Raw genomic sequence first — 16,814 nt, forward strand, 5'->3', positions numbered from 1 at the left:
TAGTTCGGGCTGTATTTCATGTTTTGTAATTTTTGGTTTGGTGTTTATCTGTATTTTCTACAGTCCATAAATAACAAATAAATTAAGAAGCTAAATGAGTTATTGCAATAAAGAGACAGCTGTCCTGCTACATGCTTCACATTTTTAACACACAATTTCTTGGGTGATTGTCAGTTTACTAGAGGCTGAAGAAGTTACAGTGAAACAGCAGGGAATGTAAATGAAGTACAGAATATAAACAGAGCCAACACTTTCCTGCAAAGTTTGATTTGAAGAACAGGAGCATGGCAAAAGAAACCTCCAGAGTCAGTTCAAGGTTTCAGAGCCAGGTCAAAGTTGTCAACCAGTTCAAAGGTCAGAGAGACAAAAAGCAGAATTCCCCAAAGAATGTCATACACAAATCAGACATCAGATTTTGTCTCCAGCAAAGGGAACAACAGCAGAGTAGATTCTTCAATAGGCTGAAGCCACCAGTTACTAATCAGAAGACTTACTTCTTTGCTTGAGAAAGAGTTTAATAGACCTTTTCTGTTGTTCTCCTCTTTCTACTGATTGCATGGGAATTCTTACTTCATACTTTCTCCAACTTTTCCAGGAGTTTCCTATGTTGGATCATTCTCATGCAATTCTTCTAGAAGCTTACTTATCACAGTTCAGCTGGTGCTTCTTTTTTATGGTCAGATTCAGATTCCCTCTCTCCCCCTCCTCTCTCTCACACACACACCAGAGGTGGATTGCTCCTGGTACAGACTGGTATGGGGCTTACCGGTAGTGGAAATCTGCCATACCTTTCCATACCATTGGCGATGGTGGCCTGGCTATGCCACCATGTTGGTACAGTCCCCTGGCCCATCCCCGCTCCCTCCCCCTGGTCACCTAGTCACAGATTGCTTGCTCTCTTGTCCCGCCCATCCTCACCCTGCTTGCCCCACCCATTTCCTTTGCCCACCCAGCCTGTAGGGCTGCAGCCAGCGGGCTGCAGGGGTGACAGTGGTGAAGTGCCGGCCAACATCCCTGCCTTCCTTCCTCCTTCTGAGTGTGGCCAGGGAGAAATCAGGGGGAGAGAGGGAGGAGAAGGCCATCCCTGCCTGCCCTGCTTAGGTGGGTGACTGGCTGGGAAATCAGTGAGGGGGCAAGCACCATCCAGCATCCCTGCTTCCTTCCTCTGAGAGCCGCCACGGATCTTGGAAGAAGGAGGCAGGGATGATTGCCAACGCTCACTTTTCTTATTGTTCACCACCACCATTCCTGCGGGACAGAGCATTACCAGCCCCATCCCAGCGGCCAATTGCAACCTGGGCTCCACCTGCCTTACTTAGCTGGGCGGCTGGCCAAGAAAGCGGTGAGGGGGTGAGCACCAGCTAGCATCCCTGCCTCCTTCCTCCAAGAGCTGCTGCAGCAGGGGAAACTGAGGCTTCTTTGCCAGCCTCAGCTGATCCAGCCCCCCTTACACACATGCCTTGTGCCACAGCAAACAGTGTGTGTGTGTGTTGGGTGTGTTATGCACATGCTTCTGTGGCATGCCCAACAACTTCAGATGCCTACCAGGTCACCCGCCGAACGGCAGAGAAGTCAGGCCTCGGCAAAAGGGAAAAAAAGCTGTTTGAAATTAGCCCTCTCTGCTGCTCTGCTAAAAAGACAGGACCTGCGGCCAGGAGATAACAGGACTACTAACCATGTTCGGTTAACCCCCAGAGTGAGAAGAGGCTGAATTGGGGGCTCTGTGAGTTGGTTTGTAGGACACGGATGGCCGTGATTTGTGGGGCGTCAGTTTTAGTTCATAGGATATATCTACGAATATAACTGGAAGGGATGTATGTGTGAGAAAGAGGGGGGGGGGAAGAGAGAGAAAGAGAGAAAGAGTAAGAGAGAAAGAAAGAGTAAGGAAGGAAGGAAGGAAGGAAGGGAGAGAGAAAAAAAAGAGAGAAAAAGATATAAAGAGAGAGAGAGAAAAAGAAAGAAAAAGAAGGAAAGAGAAAGAAAGAAAGAGGGGGAGAGAGACACAAGAAAGAAAGAAAGAAAGAAAGAAAGAAAGAAAGAAAGAAAGAAAGAAAGAAAGAAGAAAGAAAGGAAAAAAAGAAAGAAAAAGAAAGAGAACTTATGACTACAATTGAGCCCAAAATTTTGCTTGCTAAGTGAGTTTCACCACATTTTACAAATTGGCCACGCCTACCCACATGACCGCCAACCACACCCACAAAATAGACCATGCTTACAGAATAAATAGTAAAATTTTTGAAACCCACCCCTGACACGCATGCCCATAAACACACACATGTCATCCTTGGAAATGGCTTTTAGACTTTTTGATCAAGACAGAAAAAAATAAAACAAAATTGTGATTTTGGGATTTGCTGATTAGATTAATTTGTTGTTATAGAAACGGCTAATATTAACTAACTATGCAGAAGCAAAAAGTTGAATAAAATAAGAAAACATGTAGTATTCTACTTTTAAAAAACACATACCAAAGGTCAGAAATATATATATATATATATATATATATATATATATATATATATATATATATATATATATATATATATATATATATATATATATATATATATATATATATATATATATATATATATATATATATATATATATATATATATATATATATACATACACTCTATTTCTGATATTTATTTTTTTCTGTAGGAAACTGGAGAACACCACTTGCTTTCTGAATGAAAAATGCCAAAACTTATTATGGTAGAAACCCTTCAAGGCACAGCTACAAATCAAAGTATGAAACTATAATTCAAAGACATAGCATATGAGATACATGTTGCTGTAGGTCTGTGCCACATCACAAAAACATCAATGCAATAACTCAGTATTTATTTTGAAATTATTCTTTAAAAATAAAATATATAATTTTGGAAGAATTTTTTAAGAATGTACTTACACAAGCGTGTAATAGCCCAAACATCTTAATATTGTACTTATCATATTTACAAACCTTTCTGGGGGTTGTGTTGTAAATATATGTGTCTTTCTGATTAAAGTCATAATTTCTCACCCATATTATAATTTTTCATTAATAATTTCAGAAGTGTTAACTTTTCCTTTAATTCACTTAATTTTCTGCATACCTATTGCAACCAACACCACCAATAACCACTGTGCTAGTTCCTTCAGCAATACATACATGCATACATACATACATACAAACATACATACACACATACATAATGAACCAATCATATCTACCATAATATACGGTATCTATCATCGTCTTTCCCTAGAAAAACCCATGATGCCAAGGGTAAATTTCCTTGCCCAAACTTCCTAGCAGATACAGCTATATTTTCAGAGCATCGTAGAAGGCTAATAGGCAGAGGCCATCAAGATTTGCAGTAGATTGTTATTCTGTAGGACAGGAATTGGCACTGAGAGGTAGAACTAAAACCGTAACACAGCAGAATAGCTAACAGATCATTGAATCACTTCCGATGATGCTTGATTTGTTTCACAGATTTGTTTCAAAAGGATAATTCAATCAAAATTTCAAAGAACCAAAGGTTCAAAAATTTCATACAGCTTTATTATAAATTTCAGTACATTTTCCTAATATTTACAAAATTAAACATATATAGGAATCTGTATAATAATAATTACTTTTGATATTATTTTGGTGTTCCAGAAATCAAACAGAATGGGATTCTTTTCTCTCTGAAATGTGCCTACACAAGCCATATTATCAGAGATATTAGTAAGATGTCATCATTTCTTTTAGTAACTCTCAGAGAAAGCCTTTCTTTCTTAAATCATCACTCTCCTATGCATATTAACAACATTCTTGCTTTTTTATTCCAAACTTCTGTTTCATTTTTAAGCTGCAAACATATTGGAGGAAAATGAAGTTTTTCATACATGTAGCATTGCTTCAACAGTGGAAAATCCATTGTATATTCATCAGAGTAGAATGTTATTGCCTTTTAGGCTAATTGATTTGGCAAATGGCAGAGCTTATTTGCACACATTTAAATATAATATAGGTTAGATGTGAAGCTATCATTTCTCTGAAATGCCTTTGAGTGCACTGAAGACTAATGAACACCTGCTACACAGTTACAGGATGTGGTAAAATCCCAATAGTCAAGTTGAACTGATACAGTCCATTACCTACTGAATCATGTTCATACAGGTAACGTATGCTTAACTTTTACTGCAGTAGGCTCAGAAATGTGTGCAGAAATATAATATATAAAATCGGCAGAGGAAAAAAGTAAAACAATGTCAACATTTGTGAATTCTTTGTGAAGGTATATGCAGAAAGTCTACTTGTCATGTATTTGGAATCTCATGATGTGCTAGCATTACATAACAAGACCAATTTTCGCTAACTTTGACATATACTGTAATTTTGTAATTTTGTAACTATCATGGCCAGACATTAATTAGTATTAACTTTATTTTGGAGACTCTCAATGAGATGGAGAATATTAAACTGTGTGATGTGCTGGTGTTCTAACATAATCAGAAACTTTTGTTCTGTAGTTGTATTAAGGAGATAATTGGAACAAATTGTGCATTGTTTTATGCAAGTCCATAAAACAAACACTGTAATTGTGAATATGCTTTTAAACATCTGAGCAGACATGTAGTTATGACTGTATCTTCTGAATAAGTAAAGAAAATGGTCACTGTATATGGAAAGAATGGACATTGACATTTTGAACCTTAGTGCAATATATTATTTATTATTTATTAGCGCTTATAGACCGCCCCCTCTCCCAAAAGGGACTCGGGGCGGTGTATAGTCCGTAGCAAAAATACAACAAGTTAAAATTATTAAATAAATAGATATGTGAGGAGGATAAAAAATATGCCAAACTGTACAGCTGAATAAATAAATCAGGATATACAAAATTAAAATCCCAATATCCTGTAAAATTAAATTTAAAAGAGACAATCCCTCTAAAAACCAATAAAAGTGTGTATGCCAGGAGGAAAACGTTATAATTATGCCAGACCAGCCAGTCGGAACAGGTGAGTCTTCAATTTCTGTCGGAAGGAGCGGAGGTCAGTAGTGGTTCTAATGTCGGGGGGGAGGTCATTCCAGAGGGTTGGGCCCATCACAGAGAAGGCCCTACTCCTCGGTGTCGCCTGTTGGCATTGCCTAGTGGACGGCACCAGGAGAAGCCCCTCCCTGTGAGAGCGAATTGGCCGCAGGGATGTGTGTGGGAGGATGCGATCCCGCAAGTAGCTAGGCCCTGTGCCATGGAGCGCTTTAAAGATGGTAACCAGAACCTTGAAGCGCACCCGAAAGACCACAGGCAGCCAGTGCAGCTCGCGCAGGAGAGGTGTTACATGGGAGTACCTGGTACTCCCCATGACTACCCGCGCGGCTGCGTTCTGAACTAGCTGTAGTCTTCGGGCGCGTCCCAAGGGGAGCCCCATGTAGAGAGCGTTACAGTAGTCCAGGCGAGACATCACCAGTGCATGAGTGACCGTGCGTAGGGCATCCTGGTCCAGAAGGGGGCGCAATTGGCGCACCAGGCGAACCTGGTGGAACGCCCCCCTTGCCACGGCTGCCACATGGTCATCCATTGACAGCCGGGCACCTAGGAGGATGCCCAAATTGCGCGCCCATTCCACAGGGGGCAATTGTTCGACCCCTATGGCCAGTGATGGAGTTAACTGGCCCGAGGTGCCGGTAGCCACAGCCACTCGGTCTTGGAGGGGTTGAGTTTAAGTCTGTTGTCCCCCATCCAGACCCCGACGGCTTCCAAACAGCGGGACATCACATCGACAGCCTCGTTGGGGTGGCCTGGGGTTGAGATGTACAACTGAGTATCGTCAGCGTACAGATGGTACTCAACCCCAAAGCCACGGATGATCTCACCCAGCGGCTTCACATATGCGTTGAACAAAAGGGGTGAGAGGACCGACCCTTGCGGCACCCCACAAGAGAGCGGCCTCAGGGTCAACCTCTGCCCCCCAGTCAACACACATTGCATCCGGCCGGAGAGGTAGGAGCCGAACCACCGTAAAACGGTGCCTCCGACTCCCATCCCCTCCAGCCGGCGCAATAGGATACCATGGTCAATGGTATCAAAAGCCGCTGAGAGGTCTAATAGGACCAGGATAGAGGAACAACTCCTATCTCTGGCCCTCCAGAGATCATCAACCAACGCGACCAAGGCTGTCTCTGTGCTGTGCCCGGGTCGGAAGCCGGACTGGCGTGGGTCTAGATATACGGATTCATCAAGGCGACGTGGAAATTGCTGCGCCACCACATTCTCAACAACCTTCGCTAAAAAGGGGAGGTTGGAGACTGGACTATAATTAGCTAGCTCCGTTGGGTCAAGTGAAGGCCTCTTGAGTAGGGGCCTCACCACCGCCTCTTTCAAGGCCGTCGGTAAGGAACCCTCACTCAATGAGGCGTTCACCAGGCCCAGGAGCCAGCCTCGTGTCACCTCCCAGGATGCCAGTACCAACCAGGAGGGACACGGGTCCATTGAACATGTGGTGGGTCGCAGCCGTCCACGCAACCCGTCTAAATCTTCGGGGGCAACAGAGTCAAACTCCTCCCAGAGTGGACTCACAAGACTCACTGTTGACGGCTCGTCCGGCCCACTGAGGGGGGCCCATCCGCTCTGGATCTGAGTGATATTTATTTATTAAATGTATATGCTATTCATCTAATGGTCAAAAGACTCGAAAGCTTACAACATTGTAAAAACGAGAACAAAATATTAAAACAATAAAATATTTAAAACCAAAATATGTTATCACATGTGCATTCAATATATTTTCATAACATTTCATAGCATTTTATGATTGTACTTTCAATTACAATACTTTAAAATTAAAGAAGGCAATCATTTATGACAGCTATATCTAGGTTTATGCAATTATATGTAAATTTACCTATAATATTCATCATTTGGAATTCCCTTAACTAGTCTATGTCATGACACTCTGCCTCTTTTGCTCTGCTGACTTAGGCTGAGCTATAAGTTTCAATAAATGTAAGAGCAATAATTAAGCATCTATTTCTTAAAGAAGTAGTTTTAAGAATTTTCTAATGAGAGCATATAAGAGTCTTCTATAACAGTTTGTCTAAAGCGTGCCTGAAGAGTGGAAGCAGAAGAGACCCTGAAGACTAATACAGCCAAAATACTTGACAGACTTGTAAATTCTAGGGCATTAGCATATCATTAAGAAATACATTTACATCTTACAACTCACACATCCATATTTAGGTACATTATTATTATTTTCATGACGAGTAATGGTAGAGCAAAATTCCCCCACACCATGTACACCTCTCCTGCTGATATGGCAACCATCATCGCTGAAACCATTAAACAGGTAATGACTGCTGGCCTACAACAGCAACCCCAACCTGCTTCATCACATGGCCATAAGCATAAATCTGCTGCTGCGGCTCAGCAACCTGATCCCTCTGCCTCTACTTCTCAGGCCTCAATTGGTGGGGAGCAAGATAACCTGTGGGACTCAGACCTGTCTAACGACAAGGTGGTCACCCCAGATACGCCTGCCTTTACCGGATTATTCAAAACTGATTGTTTCAAGTCCCTTCTTCTTAAGGCCATTAAAGCTGCTAACTTACCATCTTCTGCTTCAGCTTCTACTTCACAAGATAAACCGGCAGAACTGGCTTCATCTGAGGGTCCCAGTACCCCATTCACCAAACCCACAGTGGAAAAAGAGGTGATCCCTGTTCCCAAGATATTCCTGAACATCATCCAGAAGCAGTTGGAGTCTCCAGGCACGGGCCCACAGCAGACCAACCTTGACAAATGTCTCTACAACATTGCACCAGACCTCATCAAGTTCTTCGAGACTCCATCAGTAGAAGCACCGGTTGCAGCCCTGTCTTCACCTACTGTGGTCTCTGTAGCCCCTGAGGAGGTTCTCAAGCCTGAGGAGAAAAGGTCAGATCAAACCTTAGTCAAAAGCTATCAGGCTGCGGCCTGGGCTGTTAGGCCCTCTACGGCCACTTCCTTTTTCTCCAGGGTGGCCTTGGTTTGGATTGAATAGCTTCAGGAGCGCATCGCTCCTACTGACACTAGATCATATAGAGATCTCAACAAGATCAGGGCAGCGGTTAAATTTGTGGCTGATTCTTCCCTTAATGCTGCTAGATTCGCTTCTAAAGCCATGGCCTCTTGGGTCATGGCCAGGCATCTGCTTTGGCTCAAGCCTTGGCAGGCGGATGTCTGTACCAAGTGGTGCCTAGCAGCCTCCCCATTCCGTTGCACCCAATTATTTGGTAATATCTTAGACCCATATTTCATGGAATCTAAAGGCAAGCGCAAGGTCCTTTTATCCATCTACAAGAAACAGGACAGTTGGCCCGCTCCCTTCTATAGGATGTCGCCTTTTCAACCGGTGGATGGGGGACTTTCCTTCCCCCGTCCACAACGCAATCCTACACTCCCAGACAGGGATCTCACCAGGACAGGTCCAGTAGAAACACACAGCATTTCCCCTTCAAGAAATCTTACCGTGGAGGGGGCAACCGCCATTTTTCACATATCTGGACTCTGTTCTGATCGGAGACTGCCTGGTGTTCTTTGCCCACCGCTGGGAGGAGACCACAACAGACAATTGGATATCAAAACTGTCAAATTTGGTCTCATGCTAGAATTCCTCTCCATCCCCCAGGAACACTTCGTGCCATGCCCGGTCTCTCGGTGTCCTCAGAAGATGAGACAGGCCACTCAGCACTTGTTGGAGATCTGGGCCATCCAACCAGTTCCTCCCCATAAGGAAGAACAGGGTTTTTATTCCCACCTGTTTGTGGTACCGAATATTCCAGGGGATGGAGAGCAATTTTAGATCTAAAGACATTGAACCGCCACATTGTCTATCGGTGGTTCAAAATGCATTCTCTGCACACCATCCTCCAGGCAGTCAGGAAAGGTGACTTCCTCATGTCGGTAGACTTGACCGAAGCTTACCTTCACATCCCCATCTTCATAGACCACCGAAAATATCTCCGCTTCTCCTATGGGGGTAGGCACTTCCAGTACCGAGCTCTTCCGTTCGGTCTATCCTCTGCCCCAGGGTATTCACAAAGGTACTGGCAGCACTAGCCGCCCACATCAGGTCATCCCCAATTTGGATTCGCTGTTACCTGGATGACATTTTCTTGTTGTCCAGGTCTCTGATTCAGGCAGAAAGAGATCTCACCATTCACACCTGCAGAATCACGGGTTCGGGGTGAATATCAAAAAGAGTCACCTCATTCCCAGCACTCGCTTTCTTCACCTCAGGGTCTTGATAGATACCGTGGTGGGGAAGATGTTTTTGTCTAACGACCGCATTCTCAGCCTGAAGGAAATTGTCAGGAAGGTGCTGCACCTACGAAAGACATCCCTTCTTCTTCTCTCCCAAGTCTTGGGCAAGATGGTATCCTGCTTTGGGATTGTCCCGTGGGCCAGATTTCACAGCAGGAGCCTTCAATGGTTCATGCTTCCACATCAAAAGGCTGACAAGAGCAGCTCTCCTCTCAGGGTCCCCCTTCCCAGACAGGTATTACACTCTCTCAAATGGTGGCAGTCCCGGCGCTTTTACAAGGGACCTTGTTCAGGGAGCCAAGCCATCTCACACATATGACGGACGCAAGTCTGACGGGATGGGGGACACACATGCAGTACCTAGTGGCTCAGGGTCAGTGGTTCCTCGAAGAGAGCCAAAACAGCATAAATTGGCTAAAATTGCAGGCGGTTTGCCTTGCCCTCAGACACTTCCACCACAGAGTTCAGGCCCATCACACATTAGTCCTCACGGACAATACCATGACCAAGGCAGACATAAACAGACAGGGGGGAACTCATTCCTGGTCCCTGATGCAGGAATCCAACCTGTTGTGCCAGTGGGTGGAATCTCACCTGTCATCTCTCAGGGCAGAACACAGCTCAGGGGTCTCCAACGTCCAAGCAGACTGGCTGAGCCAGACAATGATACATCAGGTGGAGTGGACCATCCATCCGAGCCTCTTCCATCGACTGACACTACGGTTCTGTCTCCCAGTCCTAGACCTGTTCGCAATGGCAGACAACAACCAGGTACCCAGGTATTACTCGAGGTCCATGGACCCCATGGCAGAAGGAGTAGACACTCTCAGATGCCAGTGGCTCAGGGGTCTCCTGTACGCATTTCCTCCACTTCCCCTCATTCAGAGGGTAATTCAAAAAACGCTGGAGCAGGAGGCAGAACTGTTGTTGCTAGCACCGAATTGGCCATGCCGGCCTTGGTATGCCGACCTAGTGACACTGTCAATCTCGACCCCATGGCACACCCCATGGTCTCTCCTGTCTCTACACCAAGGGTCAGTTTGTCATCCCGACCCCCAGTGGCTGCAGTTATTCCTAACAGACAATACCACGACAATGACATACATAAACAGGCAGGGGGGAACATGTTCCTGGCCTCTGATGCAGGAGTCCAACCTGCTGTGCTAGTGGGCAGAATCTCACCCATCATCTCTCAGAGCAGAGCAGTCCTGTGATGGCAGACATCAACCAGGTACCCAGGTACTTCTCACGGTTCATGGATCCCAGGGCAGAAGAAGTAGACACCCTCAGTTCCATTGGCCCAAAGTCTCCTGTATGCATTTCCGCCCTTCCCCTCATTCAGAGAGTAATTCAGAAAATGTTGGAGCAGGAGGCAGAACTATTGCTGATAGCACTGAATTGGCCACACCGGCCATGGTATGCCGTCCTAGTGACTCTGTCAAACTCCACTCCATGGCACATTCCACGGTCTCTCCTGTCTCTACACCAAGGGTCAGTTTGTCATTCTGACCCCCAGTGGCTACAATTAACGGCATGGCGATTAAGCGACAAGACTTAACAGCCGATGACATCTCCCTCGACGTCATTTCTACCATTCAGGCATCATGTAGAAGCTCTACTCATCTCATTTATGATACCACGTGGCGGACCTTTGCTCTGTGGTTTTCCAACCAGACTGTTGACCCACTTAGGGCATCCATTCCACAGATATTGGACTTCCTGCAGAGGGAGCTTGAGCAGGGACTTATCCCTAACACACTACGCCGACAGGTGACCCCTAACACACTACACCAACAGGTGACCCCTAACACGCTACGCTGACAGGTGGCCTTTGTTCTGGACGGCCTGTCATCCGAACATCTGCCATCTCACCCCTTGATCCAGAGATTTCACCATGGAGCGGCCAACCTGCGTCCCCCTGCCACACATAGATATCTGACTTGGGACTTGCCTTGTGTCCTAGAGCAGTGATGGCGAACCTATGGCACGCGTGCCACAAGTGGCACGCGGAGCCATTTGTCAGGGCACGCGAGGCGCTGCCCTGTCAGCTGGCCAGGACGCATGCGCACACTGGCCAGCTGAGTTCACCTTTTTAAAAGTCATTTTCACCCTCTCCAGGCTCCAGAGGCTTTATAGGAGCCTGGGGAGGACAAAAAGAGCCCCCCCGCCCCCCGGAGGCCCTCCGGAGGCTTCAGGGACCATCCGGAGGCTTCCCTGAAGCCTTCAGAATGCTTAAAACAACCCTCCGAACAAACCGGAAGTGACTTCCGGTTTGCTCGGAGGGTGGTTTTAAGCGTTCCGAAGGCTTCAGGGACCGTCCGGAGGCTTCCCTGACACCTTCAGAGCACTTAAAACGACCCTCCCAGCAAACCGGAAGTGACTTCCAGTTTGTTCGGAGGATCCTTTTGAGCGCTCCGAAGGCTTCAGGGACCATCCGGACGGTCCCTGAAGCCTCCGGAGGGCCTCCGGGGGGGCAGGGGAGGCTCTTTTCACCCTCCCCAGGCTCCTATAAAGCCTCTAGAGCCTGGGGAGTGCGAAAAAAGCATGTAAAAATGAGGGGGTCGTGCGTTGTGCATGCATGCGCACTGGGGGAGGTCGCACATTGCATTATGGGTGCGGCACACCCGCACATGACCCTCCTGCGCTCCCCCCACTTGTGGCACACGAGCCAAAAAAGGTTCGCCATCGCTGGTCTAGATCAATGGGTCCCAAAATGGGTCCTATGCCCCACAAGGGGCGGGAGCAATTTGATTTTTAATGGGGGCAATTTGAACCTTGTTTAAACCAGGTTAATGACCTTTTAGGCTTCCTCCATGTGAGTAGAGTTCACTTTCTGAGTAAAGTAAGAATTATATGTCATGGGGGGGGGGCATCAGGATTTTAGAGATGCTTAAGTGAGGCATGGCCAAAAAAAGGTTGGGAACCACTGGTCTAGATGTTATGTTAGTATCTTTCCCATTAGAGAAAAAAAAGTGCCCAAAGTTATTTGTTCTATTCATAAATATTTTTAATATGTAAGACTGAATATAAAACTGACAATTTGTCCTTACTTTGTACCATATAGGAGCCATAAAATATTTGAAGGTTGAATTGGGAAATATTGCACATTATTTACATCTTTTCTTCCAAATAAATGCATCTACTCTATAAATCCATAGCCTTAATGGATGTAGTATTTGGTGTATATATTTAAAGGGATCATTTCCTAATAGGATTTACTAGGAAGAAATAAGTGCTTGTCCTTAAAGAACAAAAGCCATTTACTCTATTTTCCCTCCCATGTACCTCATAATGTGAGCAGGCAAATGCCAAGCATAATATAAACTGCATAGTAAAACACCTGGAAATGCTATACCTAGAAATATTTTCACTCAATAAGTGTTGTGTTATTAGCAGTAGATTTTATGGAAGGCAGGAGATGTAAATCTGCCCTGCAGACTAAGATTTACAGTTATATCCTATTCCACTCCAGTGGAGGAATCATGTTCAGTGCTGTTATGCAAGTTTTCAAAATATATTTAAGCACAGAAGATCCCCCATATTAATCATTATAAACAAAAATGGTCTTTGAGACCCTTATATATATATTCTTCCTGATCCCATTCATTCAAAACTATCCCAATGAATTCAGCATATTGCTAGCTATACTGAGAATTTTGTACTAGTTACTGAAACATGCACTGTAATAAGCCAAATAAAGATGCTATTTTTTTCACATTTACACCTAACATATCTTGTCCCATTGTACATGCAGCATAGCTCTCCTGGTCAGAATCAGTCCATGTTGTACAATCATCCTGAGATGGGCTTCTGTGAGAGATGGACGACAGGCCTACCTAGTGGCAGCCCCTACATTTTGGCATGTATCTTGTTTTCTAAAGTAAGGTGAGCAATTTAGATTGCAAAGCACTTGAAAATCATTAGGTCCTAACAGCTTTGATGAACTACTGGACTTAGGTTAAATTGTTATGTGATTTATTGCATTTCATTTTTATTTAAACCCACCATGAATCACAACTTACAGTAAGTATAGAAGTATATAGAAAGATAAAAATTTATCATTACATAGGTCATTGGGAGAGGGAAAAATTGTTTCTTTAATTTTTATATATGTTAATCTCAGTATGCCACTCAAAGTCACTTACTTTACTACATTGAGCACCTGGAAGGAAAAATTGAGAGGTGTGATGGTTTTATCACTTTTAGCACAGCTGACCAGTTGATTTTATTACTTCAATAATAAAGTATATTTTTATTAGAGCAAGTGAAAAATAATGATTTTTTTCTATGACCAAAATATCAGAAACATTTTTATTTTAACTCTGATAAAACAACAATACTCAGAGTATTTTGAGTTCTGGACCACTGAAACACAACTAGGGGTGGGATTCAGCTGGTTTGGATCGGTTTGCACAAACCAGTAATTCTGGTGATCAGTTGGCCCCGCCCCTGTGCCCCTGTGCTATATTTCTTTTGTTTGAACCCAGCTGATAGGCGCTGCAGAACGGATTGCTGTGCCTCAGCTGTTTTACTCACCGGGGCTGCAGTAGAAGGTAAGTTTTAGAGCTGTTTTGAAATGAACTGTACATGCGCAGAGCGCACGATCAGTGAACCAGTTGTTACACCAGTGGAATCCCATTACTGAACACAACTCACTTGAAAAGTTCTAAAAAAATGTTTTGGGGAGGGCTGTTTTACTCTAAGCAAAACATATTTTATTTTCATTTCATGCATATTTTTACCTGTTGCTATTCAGAATTATTTTTTTGTAGTCTCAGAAGAGGCTAAACAATAGAAGTGGATGCTACTAGTCCTTTTTCAAAACAAAATTAGGCTAAATTTGTAATTAATTTATAATTAGGTTAACATTGAAATTATTACTCTTTAGCTCAAAATAACAATGATCTCTATTCAGTTCCATGGTTGAACCAATTACCACCTGAGAGAGTACAGGACTACAAAGTAGAGACTAATCCACCTCTTTTTCAATGCATTTATTTTTTTTCTTCCTTTTTTACTCTGCTTTTTTTTTTAAAAAAATGTAACGCAAATGTATTTGTTTTAATAGAATATTATGTTAAGAATAACTTTAAAAAATGTGAAAATATGAAGAAGTCTGTCCCCAAAGCTATTATTCCATGATTCAAATGAGCTACTACATGAATCACATTAGAATTTTAGGTAAGCTTAATGAAATGTTCAAACGCAGAGAACATATCCCTGGATATTATACATATCCAGTGATGCCATTGCAAATTAGGGAATTATTTGCAAGTTATTTGTCATAAATGTATAACATTGAATGGAAATTAATCCATTCCATAATGGAGCATGCTTTAAAAAAGGCTAATAGCAAAGGTGAGCTGCATAAGTCCCATTTTAAAATTAAAAACTGGTTTTATACCTTAACCATGATACTTAAACCTAGGCAAGAATAATTTCGATAGAACTTATTCCAAATTGCAATCTTTGTAGACTGAACTTCACGGTGATGTGGAAGCTTACAAGTAAATACAACTTCTGAATGGAAAAATTCTTTACAGAGAAAACTAGCAAGAAAAAAGCGTAATTTAACCTTTCCGCAGAATGCTAATTTTCTATTGGCATGGCATTATAAGGTAACAATGAAGGGATGAATTTGATTGTGTGAATTAAAATTATTTCACTGCATCTTGCTTTATATGGCTGAATTGAAAATAAAAATCAGCCTCTAAACTGATTATAACTTAGATAAGAGGCCATGGCCCCCCACCTCTGCTCAACAAGGCTATAGACTAAACTAAGTGAGTTTTACAACCTTTATCGCCACAGTTGAATCTGGCTTCACCATGGACTTTGCTTGTCAGAAGATTTCAAAATATAATCACATGACCCTAGGATACAGCAACCCTCACAAATATGAGCCATTTACCAAGTGTCTGAATTTTGATTAAATGCTGCAATGGTCATAAGTGTGAAAAACAGTCATAAGTCACTTTTTTCAGTGCTGTTGTAACTTTGAACAGTCACTAAATAAACTGTGTCAAGTTGAGGGCTACCTGTACTTTCTTTTGCAAGATACTGCCCTTGCGGTCATATTATTTCCAACTGCAAAGGAGTGGCAAGTTTAACAGCTTTTTTAAAAATAATTTTGATGTTGTTATTCTCCTCACATTTCCCCAGGCAAAGCTGGTATTAGTGGATATCTATTGTCTAATCACATTGCTTGACAATATCTCTTTTGAATCCATGTTTGTGTTTTTCTCAGACAAGCTGGAAGATAAAGCCGGGCTGATGAAAACCAGCAATTACGCAAGACACCAAGGTGCCAAGCTGGAAGTTGGAAAATATTAGCAATGTTGATCTGCCATTCGGGAAAGAAAGATCTGTACCCCAAAGTAAACTACTTGTGGCACCTCTTCCTTTAGCAGACAATTTTGGTGATTTTTTTTTTTTTTGCAGGTCAACAGAAAATACACCATGGAAACTAATGAACCGTGGCAGGGGTGGGCTGCTGGCAGTTTGCAGGGATTCGGAAGAACCTCTAGCTAAGATTCTACACAGTTCATAGAACCCCCAAATCCCACTCCTGGCTAGCCCCGCCTGCCCCTCCCTGGCCCACCCCTCCCTGGAGTTCCAACACAGCCCGTTTTGAATGCAGGTAAGTGCAGGGTGTGGGCGGAGGCTCAGGGAGGGCAAAAAATGGGCCTACCGGAAATTCAGGAACTACCTGTTTCTGGCCTCTGGAGGGCCTCTGGAGCCTGGGAAGGCCATTTTCATCTCCCAGAGGCTCGAGAAAAGCCTCTGGAGCCCAGGGAAAGCAAAAATCCCCCCCCCCACATGGTACAGTTGGCCGACTAGGCCATGCTCACCATGGCCCCACCCAGCCAGCAGCCGGGCAGAGAACCCCTTGCTAAAAAAATTTGGTATTGCTGAAGGCATCCTAGTGAGCCATGGATTCCATAGGTTTGGGGCTTGCATAGGGATGAGAATAACAAAAGGGGAAAAAAAAACCCGACTTGGGATGTTTTTCACGTAGAATATATTTTAGTGCAACAGAGCTGAATATAAGTCAGTTCAAGTGAAATAATTATAAAATAGCAATCAAAAGAGCCTCATCGAAGAAGAAATTGTAGAGTTTGGATGCCAGGGGTCAGGAAGCTCATTGCCACATAACCACTTTTTAGGTGAGTGATGAACACTGGGGTAGACCCCCCCCCCTCCAATTTGAAAAATATGTAAGAACAAGTATTCCTTCAACGTTATAAAGAAATCTCAAATTATAATGGAATTGTAGTACAGCACTTTTGGAGAGAAGCAGATGAAAAAAACATGAGATACAGGTATACCCGAGTAATCCTATGTAGAATCCTGCAATAACTTCCCAATTTAAGGATTTTTAAAAAATCTATAGTCTTTCTTCTGTTTTTTTTAAAATATTGTATCTAACAATATCAGCCTCAAATTGTTTTTATCTAATACAGACATAAATATGCATTTTCTAAGTTATATATTATTGTCTTTTTGACAAATGTATGGGTAAATAAAAAG

The 16,814-nt window shown here is 43.3% G+C and overlaps 1 long non-coding RNA gene across 1 annotated transcript in view; it reads left to right on the plus strand.

Moving 5' to 3' along the window:
• The window catches only part of LOC309391237, a 39,029-nt gene extending 23,088 nt beyond the window's left edge, over positions 1 to 15,941 (plus strand). Inside the window, exons 2-3 of the long non-coding RNA XR_014175247.1 lie at positions 13,039 to 13,164; positions 15,532 to 15,941. This is a non-coding gene — a long non-coding RNA (uncharacterized lncRNA). The remainder of the gene's footprint in view (positions 1 to 13,038; positions 13,165 to 15,531) is intronic.
• Positions 15,942 to 16,814: the final 873 nt, after the last annotated feature.

This window comes from Natrix helvetica (genome assembly GCF_964273705.1).
Source record: "Natrix helvetica genome assembly, chromosome: 4".
Taxonomy (NCBI): Eukaryota; Metazoa; Chordata; class Lepidosauria; order Squamata; family Natricidae; genus Natrix; species Natrix helvetica.